Source organism: Heteronotia binoei, chromosome 9 (genome assembly GCF_032191835.1).
Source record: "Heteronotia binoei isolate CCM8104 ecotype False Entrance Well chromosome 9, APGP_CSIRO_Hbin_v1, whole genome shotgun sequence".
Lineage (NCBI taxonomy): Eukaryota > Metazoa > Chordata > Lepidosauria > Squamata > Gekkonidae > Heteronotia > Heteronotia binoei.
The window spans coordinates 30,001,518-30,016,905 of NC_083231.1; the positions used below are offsets into that span (position 1 = coordinate 30,001,518).

The following is a 15,388-nucleotide window of genomic DNA, read 5'->3' on the forward strand; positions in this document are numbered from 1 at the left end:
CGCACTTAGCGTTTGCTCCCCTTTTTCCGCGGCGCAATTATGTCCAGAGCATTTTTCTCGTTTTCCCACTAGTGACTCTTTGCGGCGTCGCCTTCCCTGAAGCCCCGGCTCAAATCGTTTTCCCACTGGCATCGGCTTGAGTCCGATGCCCTGTCAATCATTTTTTTTTTAAGCGCAAGTCTGGTCGCGTAATGACGTACTAACGTACTAACGTAACATCGAGCTGCTGCCTCCCCTTCATTTCTTGGACAAACCGCATCACGTGTGCTGCTGCTGCTTATGGATTGGCTGCAGCTGTAGAATCCTCCACAGCCCTTTATGTATTAACGGAAGCATTCACAGTGGAGAATCCTAGCACTAGATTCCCCCCCCCCAAATTCTGAAGCACTAGATCCCCCCCCCCCAAATTTCCTCCGCTCTCTTTCCCCTCCCCGGCTGGCGCTTGCAACGGGGACCTGACTGATTCCTGCTGCCAGAGCTCCCCCCCCCCGCTCCATTCTCTCCTTCCCCTTCTGTGGCGCGTGTGAGGAGCTCGGTCGCGTCTACTTTCTAACCGAGCGGAATGTAGCCAGGGAGAAGAATGCAGGACTCCAACTTCCCATTTTATACATGGCGATTTTGTGCAGGTCCAGAAATCCTGGTGGCACAGCTGAGGGAGGCATTCCCTTCTTAAAACACACACACATGGACGCTGTGGCCCGCACCGGCACTACATTCCCCCCCCCCCCAGCAATGGTCGTTTTCGCATTATCGAGATAACGCAACAGCGGAATAACGCAACTAAAGTCAATAATAAAAAAAAATTCTAACGAAACCAATTGAAGTGCCAATTGAGGCTATTCCAGGAGGGTTTTTTTTTTTCTATTTGTTAATTTCGAAATATCGCTATTACGCAAAACTGTGAAGTTTAAAAAAAAAAAATGGCCGTGCCGGCACTTTGGGGAAGCGCCGCGAAATGCTGATGATTGGCCAAGCGGGTGGATGGGGTGGGAGGACGGAAAGGGAGAGGGTGACGCCCCCAAAGCAGTCGATCCGGCGTGGATGGATTTCGCACAGGAAACTCCGCTGAGTGGATCCGGAGTGGATCCGGAGGTTTTCGGAAACTCCGGCAACTTGCTGAAAAACATACTCCGGCGTAAAATCCCTGAAGCGCCGGAGCAAAGCGCAGCGCCGGAGCAACATGTGTGAAATCCAAGAGAAGATCCGGAGGTAAATGGGGCGCTACGCCGGAGCAAACGCTAGTGGGAAAACGGCCCCAGTTTTTTCAGAGGGCAAAACCTGGACCTAAATGGACGGTAGGCTACTTTTGTTTTGATGGGTAATATGTTGTGCAACCTGGCTCAGGACAGAAAATTATCATCAGAAAGCTCAGCAGATGAGTTTAGATTTCATGCCTAAAGGCAAAGAAGTTGCTATATTTAGGATATAGTTTGCTCAGACTTTCTTCAGCAGGTAAGGATTGGCATAGGCTTGTAATGGAAGATGCTCCCAAACCAGAGAAATCATTTTCCAGCATAAAAGAGAATGCTAAGTCCTGGTGTGAAAGGATTTCCATGCGTACATGGAACTGGATATAGTTTAACTACATTTCAAATAAATTTGAACAGACATCTGGACGCTGTCATTTCCTAGATAACAGTGGCCCTATTAATATTTCTGACATAGAAAAGCATCCATTTTCTCTCCAATATTTATGTGTTTTATTTGGGCTTTTTTTTCTGGAAAAAGCCCAGCAGGAACTCATTTACATATTAGGCAAGCCAGGCATTCCTGTGTATTCCTGTTTTTAAAAAGCCCTGTGTTTCATACAGATAAATGATTTGAATTTCAAACTAAATGAGACAGACATAGAAACCTTTGAAAAATTAGCATCATCATGATCTAAATGACCAGGAATCTGGATATCTATCCAAGCTTCCCAAGTTCCAGCCTACCGTATTCCCTTAAGGATCCTGCATGCTTTACACAGAAGTAGCCATAGGAAGGTACCCAAGTGCTGAATGAGTTAGTTTGCTCAGAAAGAAATACTAAATGCCTATGCAGAGCTTGCTGGAATTGGTGTACATCATTTCTAAAGCTATATGGCATGGCCCTGTAAAGCATGTGCTCAAACCATCCATGCTGTCTTAAATAATTACTTTTAATTTATTGGCTTAATTGTTTTAACTATTCTGATGTTTTATTGTGGATTTTAGTGTTTTAGCATGTTGGAATCCGACCTTAGCCCTTATGGGAAAGGGTGAACTATAAATGTACAAAATTAATTAATTAATGAATGGATAAATTCTAAGCACGTCTACTCAAAGGTAAATCCCGCTATATTCAATGGGACTTCCTCCAAGAAAATATACTTAAAACCGCAGCCTAAGAAACTGAACTGTTGTGGACAAGAGTTGTCTGTAGCAAGTATCTGCCTTGCCTCGGAGTTGACAGAGGTTTTACCTGTAAGCTAGGTGGCAGAGAACTGAGCTACACGTTACCACAGAAATACTACTGACACTTGGCTCAGGGACATTTCCCTTGCATGTTTTCCAAATAGGTTAAAGCTGAGATTGTAGCACTTGGTAAAGAGTGGCTCACTCTTCATACAACACCGCGGTTTGAAGTGATTGCTTACTGAAAATGGCTTGCCAAGATTACTCGGCTGCTTAATGGAGATGAGGCTTAAGCCAGCGTTTCCTGTAAAGAAAGTCACAATTTCCAGTTTTCAGGTAAAGAAACGCTGACTCCTAGGAACTTTGTTAAAAAAAAAAAAACAGTACTGAAAGGGGAAACAGTTTATGGAAAACATTATCTTGATGGAATTAGCCATTAAAATATTTCAGCTACACAGAAGGTTGTGCGGTTGTTTATTTTGTAGGAAATGCAACAGAGGCTGTTGCCCTAAAGCTATCATTACTCAGTTCCACATGCTACAGCCATTGTTTGACAACTGGTCAAGCGCTTTGTTGCTGGACAATCTTTGCTTGTCCCTTTGGACATTCACTATCATGTAGAATGGAAAGGGACCCAAATGACAGGGAAAGAAGCCCACTGGTTGTCCATGCATTTCTTGATGCAATTCAAAGTTTTGATTCTTACGTTTAAAGCTCCACATGGCTTGTGGCTGAATTGCCATTTTCCATACGGCTAACATCATCTTCCTAAGTTCTGCACTCCATCTATAAAGGTGAGGTGGGTGGCAAACAGAAATAGGGATCTTCCAGGGGTGGCACCTCACCTTTGAAATGCCCTCCCCCTTTAAGCTTGCATATCATAGGCTGATTTCTCACTAGCCTTTGTCCTGATTCCGTGCACCTTTTCCCTGTGACTCTTCTGTCTGATTTTGCAAATGCTGCTGTGGGGCCACAATTTGCCCTGCCTCTTTCCCATGTTCCCTCTGCGCCTTCAGGATTCTCTGAAAACCAGAATCCTGAAGTGGCAGAGGAAACTTGCAAAGAGGCGGGGCAAGTCATGGTCCTGTGGCAGAGTGCGCAAAATTGGGCAAAAGAGCCACAGGAAAAAGGAGCACGAGACCGGGACAAAGGCTACTGAGGAATTAGTCTGATTGCCCTTAAGCACATCAAGGCCAAACATTAATTTTTACCAAGGCCTTTAACTAAGGGCCAAACTACACATTACATTTCCTAATGTATTAGGTCCAGGAAGAGCAGCTCTAGACTGTCTGGCATCCTAGGCAAGGCTAACTTCTAGTTTGCCTAGTCACAGTGCTGGCCCTGGGTTCCCAGGAGCTGATTCATTAAACCGGCATTTTAAAGGTTTGCAAGGGCCTGATTCAAGCTCCTGCCTCCCCTAATGCTGTTTTCCAAACAAGAGATGGCCCTGAGGGGAGTTCTTTGCCCCATAATTCCCCCCAGTACTGTTACATTATTTTTATCAATTCTGTTCTGTCCTCCGTTGTAGTACTTCTGCATTCAAGTTTAATTAGAGGGATTCCTAAAATTAATTTCAAAAATGGAATGTGCTAGGGTTACCAGGTCTGTGTTGGAAAATACCTGGAGACTTTGGGGGTGAACCTGGGAGACAGTGGGGTGTGGGAGTGGAGGGGTCTCAGCATGGTACAATGCCATAGAGTCCACCCTTCAAAGCAGCCATTTTCTCCAGGGGAGCTGATTTCTGCCAGCTGGGGATCAGTTGTAAAAGCAGGAGATTGTAATTAGGCTGGCAACCCTAAAAAGATAAAGGTAGTCCCCTGTGCAAGCACCAGTCATTTCCCTAAATGTGCTCAAATTAGCACATCTTTCAGTTCCTTTGGGCCATATATACCATTTTATCCCTGCACTCCCCCCTATTACTAATGCACTGATAAATCAAGGCAAAAACAAAACCCAAGCACCATCACAATTCTTTATGTTACATGTTCTAGTGATGTGAAATTGCTACCCTTGTAAATTGCTAAAGGTAAAGGCAATCCCCTGTGCAAGCACCAGTCGTTTTTGACTCTGGGGAGACATTGTTTTCATGCAGACTTTTAATGGGGTGGTTTGCCATTGCCTTTCCCAGTCACTTACACTTTGCCCCCAGCAAGCTGGGTACTCATTTTACTGACCTTGGAAGGATGGAAGGCTGAGTCAACCTGGAACCGGCTACCTGAACCTAGCTTCTGCCGGGATCAAACAAAGGTCATGAGCACAGCTTGGACTGGAGTACTGCAGCTTACCACTCTGTGCCACAGGGCTCTTTTGCTAAGACACCACTAAAAAGAATCTTGGCACAACTATATGCACAATCCCATCAAGACTTCTTTTTTGTTGTTGTAATGTTTCTTCAGCGCACACGTGCATACTGATAATAATAGTTCATGAACTATGTAAAGGTAGTCCCCTCTGCAAGCATCAGTCATTTCCGACTCTGGGGTGACGTTGCATCACAGCATTTTCACGGCAGACTTTTTACGGGGTGGTTTGCCATTGCCTTCCTCTGTCATCTACATTCCCTCCTTCCAGCAAACTGGGTACTCATTTTACTGACCTCGGAAGGATGGAAAGCCAAGTCAGCCTTGAGCTGGCTACCTGAACCCAGCTTCTGCTGGCAGGGCCGTCTTAACTGCATTATGGGCCCCGGGCAAAGCAGTGTACTGGGCCCCTATGATAACTACTCACAGGAATAAAAATGTAAATGGTCGATAAATGGTTGACCTATACAAAGAATCTTTGTATAGGTCTACAAGACTACATTAAACATTTTCTCAACTTGCACAAATAAAAAGCTTATCCATTCATATATTCACAAACTATCAACACCTGGTTAGTAGTACTGCATCATACACAGATTAGTATGGGGCCCCTATGCTCGTGGGGCCCACGGGCAAGTGCCCATCAGCCCCATGCATTAAGACAGGCCTGTCTGCTGGGATTGGACTCAGGTCGTGAGCAGAGAGCTTGGACTGCAGTACTGCAGCTTTACCACTCTGCTCTATGGGGCTGCTTAGTTCATGAACTACAGGAACTGAAGTCTGATGCAGAACGAGTGTCCACAGTGTCCTGTACACAATTTGGAAATAAAACATGGAACAAAGGCTCCACTTTGGAAGAGAGACCAGGTAATTCAGAGTTCCACAATCTGGAGAGAAACTTGATTGCTGAAACTTTTCAAAACATCCTCATCATCTGCAGCAGTAGTTCATCACTTGGGGAAAAGATGCTTATATCCCCTGCAACCAAAAAGTTACAGTCTTTTCTCACACACCGACATATGAATCTTCTACATACTAATCCTATAACGTATATTTGGATGTAGGATTGGATGTTGAAACAGCCCTGCAGCAAGCTAAGCCAAATGGTCCCTGAGGTGCTAGCAATGGAGATCTCCTGCTTTTACAACTGATCTCCAGCTGGCAGAGATCAGCTTCCCTGGAGAAAATGGCTACTTTGAAGGGTGGACTTTATGGCATTGTATCATGTAGAGGCCTCTTTCCTCCCCAAATCCTACAGTTTCCTGGATCCACCCCCAAAGTCTCCAAGTATTTTCCAACACAGACCTGTCAGACCCAAACCACAGCCAATACCTGTTGACACCATCACCATGCGTTGACCAAAGCTGAGCTGGCCTTGCAGTGCTGCAATGACCATAAAAACCACTCAGCTCAGCTGGTTTCTGGCCAACAGTGGCCTTCCAGGGCAACAACCCACCAGTGGCTTTTTGTTGTTGTTCAGTCTACCAATAACTGAAAAGGCCCCTCCAAGGTCTCAGTCTTTAGCCAAATAGGTGTTCAGGACTGAATTCAAGACCTACCATATATAAAACACATGTTCCACTATTGAACTATTGCTCCTGAATGAGTGTATATGGCTTTCACACAGTCTGCAAACACAAAACCAGTTTAGATGGAGGTAAAGAATCACTGGAAGGTAATCTATATTTGGTATCAAGACAATTCAAATAGTGTACTTCCAAAATAAATTTAAAAAATCACACAAGGCAGATGATATTGGCAAACATCTTTGGATTATAAATTACAATTATGAGTCACTTGGCTTGTGATTTGTGAATGACTAAAGGATTCTGAAAGTGATTGGCAAAGATCAGGGGTGCAGAGTACCAGAAGGGAGGGGAAAAGGAAAAAAGGAAAAGATGCAGAGAAGGTACAAGATGATGAATACATAGCTGACGCATCTGAAAAAAGTCCCAAAAATTCAGCTGCGCAAAACAGCAATGTGCCCAGGGAGTTAAAACAGAGCAATTTAAGCCTAATAATTTGATTGTTGCAAAAGGATGTTGAAAACACATACTTTGCAGACTAGGTTATGTGTACAAGCCTAACCTCTAGGGTATGTACAGATAGTATTTGGGGTGTTTTGGTTCATCTTTTGCATCTCATTTGGTTTAATCTTAAATTAGATATTTTTATTGTTGCTATTGAGGATGGAAGGGCCAAATCCTGGACGTCTGCCTCTGTTCTTTCCCACTCTACAAAGTAGGTCACAGCTGATTGAGGGAGGGGAGAACACAACCTTCCCCAATGGGCAGCTGTCAGAGCCATAGTCAGAGGTGTCAGTTAAGTGGGAGCTGGGATGGAAAACCAGGAGACAGTGACAAAATCAAGAGGCAGTTGAAAACCAAATGATCAGAAGCCAAGGCTATACCAAAATCACTGTGAAATCCAGAGAGTATATGTGAGAATATTAGAAGCTTGGCATGCCAGCCCTCAGGGCCTGGTGGGTTGATCCCCTGGTTTTGCAGGCTTCTCCTCACTGCCATTCAGCAGGCCAACAGGGGGAAGCCCCACCCAAACAGCCACTATGTGCCTTTAAATCTTGGCAGGCTTAAAAGACGCTTGCAGACTGCTTGTGTTTTGGAAGGTGTGTGTGCTTTTAAATCTCAGCAATGAAAGCTGCATGGGGGGGGGGTGAGCAAACAGAGCCACGTGGCTCTTCCCAGTGAGTGTGTGAAGCCTGGGAGAAAGAAAGGCAGCACAGTCCCTCTGTTTTGCATTCATTTCAGAAGTCATTTTTATAGTAAAATGGATACTAAAAAGCTAACTAGAATCTGATTATAGGATGGAGGAAAACTCCACTGCCTAGACTGCCTCCTTTCTTTCATTTTCCTGTGTTAGTCTGAAGAAGTTGGTTGAAATACAGCAGATTATTACATTCAGCAACTCCCATGAGTAAAGCAATCTATATAATTGTTCCAGTGAGATCACATAAGTGTGGGCAACTGTATGTTTATTTCGGCTGCTTGACAAGGGACTTGTGTGTGTATGACAAATTACACTTTCATTTAGTGGAAGTACAGCTGCTGGGGAACCCTTTGAAGGCAAAAAAGAGGCAATCCTATCAGAAGCAGCCTTATAAGAGGAGATGCAGGGGGGAAATGAGGTCTCCCTCATGGACAGACAGACAAAATAGACAAAAGATCAGGACAGACAAAATAGAACTTTTTACAAGCATGAGTAAAGCCCAGGTTTGCAGAACAATCTGAAATTACAAAAGCGAAGGGGAATATTTGTTGCATTAAGAAATGAATGTCCTCAATGGCCACACCTAGGCAACCACAATGAAACTGCCAGACTTCAAGCGTTGTTTTTTTTTGTCAGTAAAAGGTAAAGTGAAAGGGCCAGGGTCCTTTCCAGGGCTGTCTGGCTTTGAAGGGAGGGATTCACTAGAAACCACCAGGTGACTTGGTAACAGGTGACTTACATGATTCACCCAGGCTTGAGTGTTCGACAGCAGCCACCTCATGAAAGTCAGTGTGGTGTAGCAGTTTCAGACTAGGATCTAGGACACCCAAGCACAAATCTCCACTCTGCTGTGGACTCTCACTAAGTGATTTTGTGCCTGCTTCATGTTCTCAGTATAACCTCTCATAGGGTTGTTGTGAGAATCAATAGAGGAGAGGGGGGCTGATGTTTTGGATCCCCGCAATGCATAAAGGTGAGTTGTAAATAAATATAGCTGAAGATGGGGAGCAGACAGGTTGCGAGTGAATGAGAAGAGAAGGAAGCAGAGAAAGGAGGATGTGGGGGTTACCAGAATGACGAAAAAGGCAACTAGTGTGGAGAGATAATAAGGTGCTTCCTTGAAAGTTTTTATGGGTTCCCCACTACACAACTGTGCATGGGCAGTTTTTCTGGGTAGAGGTTGCTAGGGGACGAGAAGGAGGGAAAAGCTGAAGACAGGAGAACAGATAAAATTAGGGTGGCTGGTGGGTGGGAAGAAGAGAAAGAAGCGGGAAGAAGGGAGAAGATGAAAGGGAGCTTTCAGGGGCATGGAAAGGAGGGAATAGTGGTGGAGAGAGAAATAAGATGGCTCTTGAAGTCCTTTCAGGTTCCCCTGCTGCATATTCCTAACACACAGAAAATCTGCGTGGGCCAGACAAAGTAATTTCAAGCTTTGAAAGGAAAAATTTGGCACCAGGGTTGTCTGACTTATGTTTTACAAAATACAATTGTATCTTACCCTTCCTTTAATGAATTTAGAGTGAATTTTGTTTCAGTGCTGGATTCCAATAGTGGTTTATGCTCCATTTGTACTACAGGCATGTATTTGTAGAACAGTACTCAACATTAAAGTGAATGGGGATGTTTTTACTCATGCAAAGATCTATGCCTATCCGAGGTCTGCAAAACGTGTAAACTAGCAAAGCCACAACAGAACGTCAACTTTGTATTATGAGTTGCCAGATGTTTGACAGCATTTCCACAGTGCCAGGCAGTCCGGGGGGGGGGGGGGCAGGTTTATCAAGCTGTTATGCAACATTTGCCCTGGTATTTTCAAGTCTACTTGAAGCAGTTTAATGGGCTACCTGAAGCAGTTTAATGCTTTACATGACCAGGGGATCTATACAAGCCATTAGCTGTAGAGCAAGGAAAGTGAAGAATAAAAAAGATGCAAAATAGTGATGTGCAATTTTTTTTTTTAAAAAAAATTGGTATATTTAGGTTTGGGTCTATTTCCAAAACATTTCAGATCCCAACACTGGTAAGGTATTTGTATCTGCCCCCCCCCCCCCCCGAAAAAGTCCACATTGAGGAGAGTTTCAGTGAATTATCTACCATGACTCCAAGATCTCTCTCCTAGTTAGTTACTGCCAGTTTGGATACCATGGAGTGCCAAAAGGACAAATCAGTGGCTAAAACAACTAAACTGAGGCTATCATTCTTTGGTCACATTATGAGAAGACAAGAGTCACTGGAAAAAAACCCACAATAATACTAGCACAAGTGGAAGGCAGCAGCAGGACAAGGGGAAAATACAACACGAGATGGATTGACTCAATCAAAGAAGCCACAGCCCTCAGTTTCCAAGACCAAAGCAAGGCAATGATAGGATGTTTTGGAAGTCATTCATTCATAGGATTGTCATAAATTTGAAGTGACTTGATAGCACTAAACATATACACACAAACAATATTTTGGAAAGACATTTAAGCTAAGATAAATGATTGTATTCATTAACATATTTATACCGCACTTTCCCCCCAATGGGGACCCAAAGCAGCTTACAACTTCATTCTCCCTTCCTCCATTTTATCCTCATAACAACCACTCTGTGAGTTACATTAGGCCTGGGCTTTTTTGGAGCAGGAACACACAGAAATACAGTCCCAGCTGGCTTGGCAGCCTAATATGCAAATGATGTGACCTAATATGCAAATGAGTTCCTGCTGGGCTTTTTCTACAAAAGAAGCCCTGCATTAGGCTGAGAGACAGTGTAACTGGCCCAAGAGCATCCAACCAGCTCCCATGGTAGAGTGCAGATCTGAACCTGGATCTCTCAGATTCTAGTATAATTACTGCACCTTTCTGGCTCTCAGGATAACCAAATGGAACTCCAAGGCAATCTTTCTCTCTGTCTCATGCTGGAAGCACACACAAAGGTTTACTCTTCATGTTATCCAACAGCCCACAGCTGGAAATAGAGTTTCAGAGGAGCATTGCTCTGATCCAGGAAAGCACTCTGTTTGTACATGTGCTTGAAAGGAAATCATATTAATTTCAATGAAGTTAATGTCCAAATTGGCAGGATCAAGTTTGTGATCTTGTGGGGGTTATTTCTCCTCTTTTGCTCTCTTTCAAGAAAGAGAGCTGGAAGGAACATCAATCCCAGATTAAAATAACATCTTGGATTAGGTTGGCACTTATAGCACAATCCTATGCAGAATTACTCTGCAGATATCAATGGTCTTAAACTGAAGTGACTGTGCAAAGGTTTCCACTAAATGTTAGACAGAAATGTTCCCATCTCTGTACTGGATTTCAGCCCTTGCATTTCAGATTTTTTTTTTTATCTATTTAGTTGATTTCTATTAGTGCAGTTGGCTTTTTTGGTAGAAAAAGCCCAGCAGGAAATCATTTGCGTATTAGGCCACACCCCCCTGATATCACCATTGTTCCACACAAGGATTTTTAAAGAAAAAGCCAGCAGGAACTCATTTGCATATTAGGCCACACCTCCTGGTGCCAAGCCAGCTGGAACTACTTTCCTGCACGCCCCTGCTAAAATAAAAAGCCGAGTGTAGTGAAGGAATAACATGAATTCCACTCCTGTCCTGTTTTATACTTAATAGCATAGACAAGTAGAAATGGATGGAATGACATTTTGCACCCCCCCTTTATCACCATTGTCTTCATATTTTGGTTCAGTTGCCTTTAACGTTAGCACACTTGAAAGTCTAAAGCTTCTTTTAAATGTTTCAGATGACTTAATAATATGAGGTTCCTTCCAGCTCAACACCTATCATTCACAGACAAACGTATACACATTTACTGTATGGTAACTTCATATATATACAGCACACACTCAGTAACCCTTGCTGGATGGAACAACCCCCCCCCCTCTCCCCGCCCTTTGAAAGAACCCTCATGGAATCATTAATAGAACCCACAAGCTGCTTGGTAGGTGGTATAAGCCACGTGGTGGTTTCTTCCATTCATGAAACCACGCTGGCACATCTCACGATAAACTTCTTTACATTACATTGCTATCAGTTTGTCTCCTCATCCAGCACTTAATGCCTGATGAATGATACATCTACCTCATATGCAATCATTAAATTATAAACATATCTACAATACAGAACTCTTTGGGGCCATGAAAGAAACGTCTGAACAGCTAAATTTGTCTGTTAACCCAAGGTAGAAGTGATTAAAAAAAAAAAAAACACCCTTCACTCCCCTTCTTATTATTAGTAAAATCAATACAAAAATCTATTGACATTTCTTAGTTTTATAGCTATTGCAAAATACATAAGCAAAACCTTGCTAGTATCCACTGCAAGGTGATGTAAACAGCTACTGTACTTTTAAACAAACAAACAAAAAACTGAGGTAGCTAGCAACATTTTACTTCAGATCCTGTTTTCTGAGAGAGACAGAAACAGCTGGCATGCAAACACCCACTTACTGTATCTTTTTTTCATTCCAGTTATACTGCTGAGATCCTCCGGGTAGTCAGTCTCAAGCATACTGAACGTACCACAGGTCCAAGAAAACAGTCTGTATATTTCAGAGCAACTTTATTATCAAGAAAATTAGACCACAGCTTCCAATTTTCCTCACCGAGGTGGCACAGAAGGTAGCAATAACCAAAGTTTCTTCTCTAAATGCTTTGCCTCGGTGTATAGAAAAGAAGCAAGGAATCCCACCCACCCCCACCATCCTGAATCTGTCTCAGCCTCCACTAGCATAAAGTTCAGATTTCATTGCTGAGATCACTGCTCTCTTCTCAGCAGTTTTTGCTCTATATGTGTGATTCTAACCAAAATATGTACTGCAGCTGGAAGTGGCTTTTAGTAAATGAAACTGTACCAGGCTTTCCCTAGTTACTTCTGACTAGTAAATGCAGACTGATGTTTTGTGAAGGGGGGGGGGGGGGAGAGGCTCAAAGAACCAGGCCCAGATTGCCTGAAAAGCATTTCCTGCTGCTGAGAAAGTAGTCATGAGAGAGAGAGAGAGAGAGAGAGCTCTGACTGAGACCATGCTACAGTGGACTCGAGAAAATACTGATTAGGAATATTTAAAGCACCATTTCTCTGTGTTGCTGAGTGTTGTGAGTGCCCACAAACAGGTACCCCAATATGAATTTCATTAACAAAAAAGATATACACCGCTCTGAAAGCATGAAATCCCCTTCGGAGCAGGAAATGAACAAATGGCAAAGAAAGGATGGTTTCAATTCATAATATTTTGCAGTTTCAAAAAAGTATCTTTTCTGTAGTATTTTGAGCAATTAACTAGAACCACAGTGGCAGCAGGAGGGGAGACAGATTAAAAATACAGATACAATTTATGCAAATAAATGGTAAAGATGAAGTGCTACCAGCCCGCTGCTTGGGCCAGGGAGAACTACAAGAAAAGAATGCCACTGCACAGAAAGGCAACGACAATCGATACAGAACATCTTACCTTTAAGGAGAATTCTCCAGAGTCTTGCAGATCAAGGACTGAGAAACCATGAGGGTAGACTCCATCTTGCTCATATTAGAATTCAGCTGACAGGAACCACTTTTAACTACTCTTTACCAGTCTGACAGGGTGCCTGAATTGTATCTCTGGAGCAGCCCACGGCATCTACATCCTCCAAACTATAAGGATTTGGTGAAACTATCTGCTGTTTATCTTTTCGGCTTTCTTCTGCCTTCTCTGACTGATTTCCTCTTCGTTGCTCCAGCCTGGGAACTTGGATTGCCATTTGGTTTTGATTAAAACCAGACGGACAGCTCTGCAAAAACTGGAGAGTAAGCTAATGGAAAGCACCGGTGTGGCTTTAATTAGGGTATCAATTAATAATAAATGTTAACTATTCCTATAACAATTGCTACCTGGGTTCCTGTGGTCATTTCTAAAAGGAAACAATGCCAAATGGATTTAGGGTTGTGTGCTAATATACATGTTTTGATTTTTGTCATTTTTTACTTTAAAGGGAAAGTTCTTTTAAGCAATGCCAAACAGAATGACAAAGCTCTGTTTTCTGATTTGCTTTAAATGTAGAAGTGCTGATGCTGAGTTTTATTAACTTATTTCTATGCTGAGACCACAAAGAACCTGCACTTTGCTGATTCATTTATTTGCTTGATGAAAATCATTGTACAATTTCTGAGGTTAAAAGAATCAGTTTTATCAGAGCTATGTAAATTGTTCTACTTTCAGTGGAATTTAAGGATGTTGGGTTGGATCCCACAATAAATTTCTGTTAATGGAATGTTGCGTGATTTTTGCTGATTCCTCTGTTTTAAGGCAGACCTCAGTCAGTCAGCCAGTCTTTAACAAGAAGAGGAGGGGGAGGAGCAGCTTGGATTTATACCATGCCCTTCAGTTGCAGTCTTGGAGCAATTGACAGTCTCCTTCTTTTCCTCTCCTCACAACAGACACCTTGGCTGATAACAGATGGGTGGTTTAAGCCTCCCTGGGGACGGCAAGCAGGTGGATCTAAAAAGCGTGTCTACATTTGCACATCCACACGCAATCCATCCTGGGCCAGATTGAAGCTGCCTCAGAAAGCTACCACTGTCAAAGTGGTACTTAAATTCTGAGGTGGCTCTGAGATGCTTCCCCGGCTGCCTGGATGACCAGGAAGCACCCAGGGAGCGGCTGAGAAGCTCATGACAATCCTCCAGGGTGCACATGGCTTGTCCCTGTTCTGGGGGTAGGCTGCGGACCGTCCAGAGGCTCCCAGCTGCTCCTTTTCCAGCTGGCTCACTTCCAGGGTGGCTTGATGCCATCCTGAGCTGGCCATCTGTTTTGTGAGGTAGGCATGGTTGAGAGAGCGTTTCAAGAAGAACAGATGTTTCTTGGAAGAACAGCTCTGAGGAAACTGGGACTTACCCAAGATCACCCAGCAGCTGCATGTGGAGGCATGGGGAATCAAACCTGGTTCTCCCATATAAGAGTCCACTGCTCTTAACCACCACACCACACTGGCCCCGAGGCCATTTAGAAGTAGAGTGAAAACAAATTAAAAACATTAACATTAAATTTATTATCTAAATGAAATCTCTTTATATATCACCTTAATACTAATATTAATTACTCTGCTCTGGTAAGACCTCACATGGAATATTGTGTTCAGTTTTGAGTACCACATTTTAAGAAGGATATAGACAAGCTGGAACGGGTCCAGAGGAGGGTGACAAAGATGGAGAGGGGTCTGGAGAATAAGTCCTATGAAGGAAGGTTGAAGGAGCAGAGTATGTTTAGCCTGGAGAGGAGGCTTCTGAGAGGTGATATGATCACCATCTTCAAGTACTTGAAGGGCTGTCATATATAGAGGATGGTGTGGAATTGTTTTCTGTGGCCCCAGAAGGTAGGGCCAGAACCAACAGGTTGAAATAAAATCAGAAGAGTTCCTGGCTCAACATTAGGAAGAACTTCCTGACTGTTAGAGCGGTTCCTCAGTGGAACAGGCTTCCTTGAGAGGTGGTGGGCTCTCCTTTTTTGGAGGTTTTTAAACAGAGGCTAGACAGTCATCTGACAGCAATGCTGACCCTATGATTTTAAGGTGAGGTATTTGTGAATTTCCTGCATTGTGCAGGGGGTTGGACTAGGTGACCCTGGAGGTCCCTTCTATGATTCTATATCTATGATTCTGTGATTCTATATCTAACTGGTAAATGTCAGAATCTGAGTAAATTATGTACTGGACTTTATCTCAGCCTCTTATTTTCACTGCAGGACATAGAAACTTCTCCACAGATACAGTAATTCTTTAGTCAATCCCTCACAATCAAATTTTGATTTGCCCCTCTTGCTGTTCCTGAGGGCCTCTGTCCCCCATAAGCAGCATTTTGGTATCATCCTGGGCTTTCTCAGGAAGGGGTAAAGAGAAGTCATGTTCTGCTGATAGAAATGCTTTCCATTACAGTTCACATGAACAACAGAATCTCGAACTCAGTGAAGATGTCTCTCAAGCTGCATCCCTATATTGAAGAAGCTTTACAGATGTCTTAA

The 15,388-nt window shown here is 43.3% G+C and overlaps 1 protein-coding gene across 1 annotated transcript in view; it reads right to left on the reverse strand.

Moving 5' to 3' along the window:
* Nucleotides 1–13,112, reverse strand: part of DLC1 (DLC1 Rho GTPase activating protein) — a 340,623-nt gene extending 327,511 nt beyond the window's left edge. The window contains exon 1 of the mRNA XM_060246397.1: nucleotides 12,848–13,112. The gene's annotated coding sequence lies outside the window, so the exon portion shown is untranslated. The remainder of the gene's footprint in view (nucleotides 1–12,847) is intronic.
* Between the last annotated feature and the right edge of the window lie 2,276 nt (nucleotides 13,113–15,388).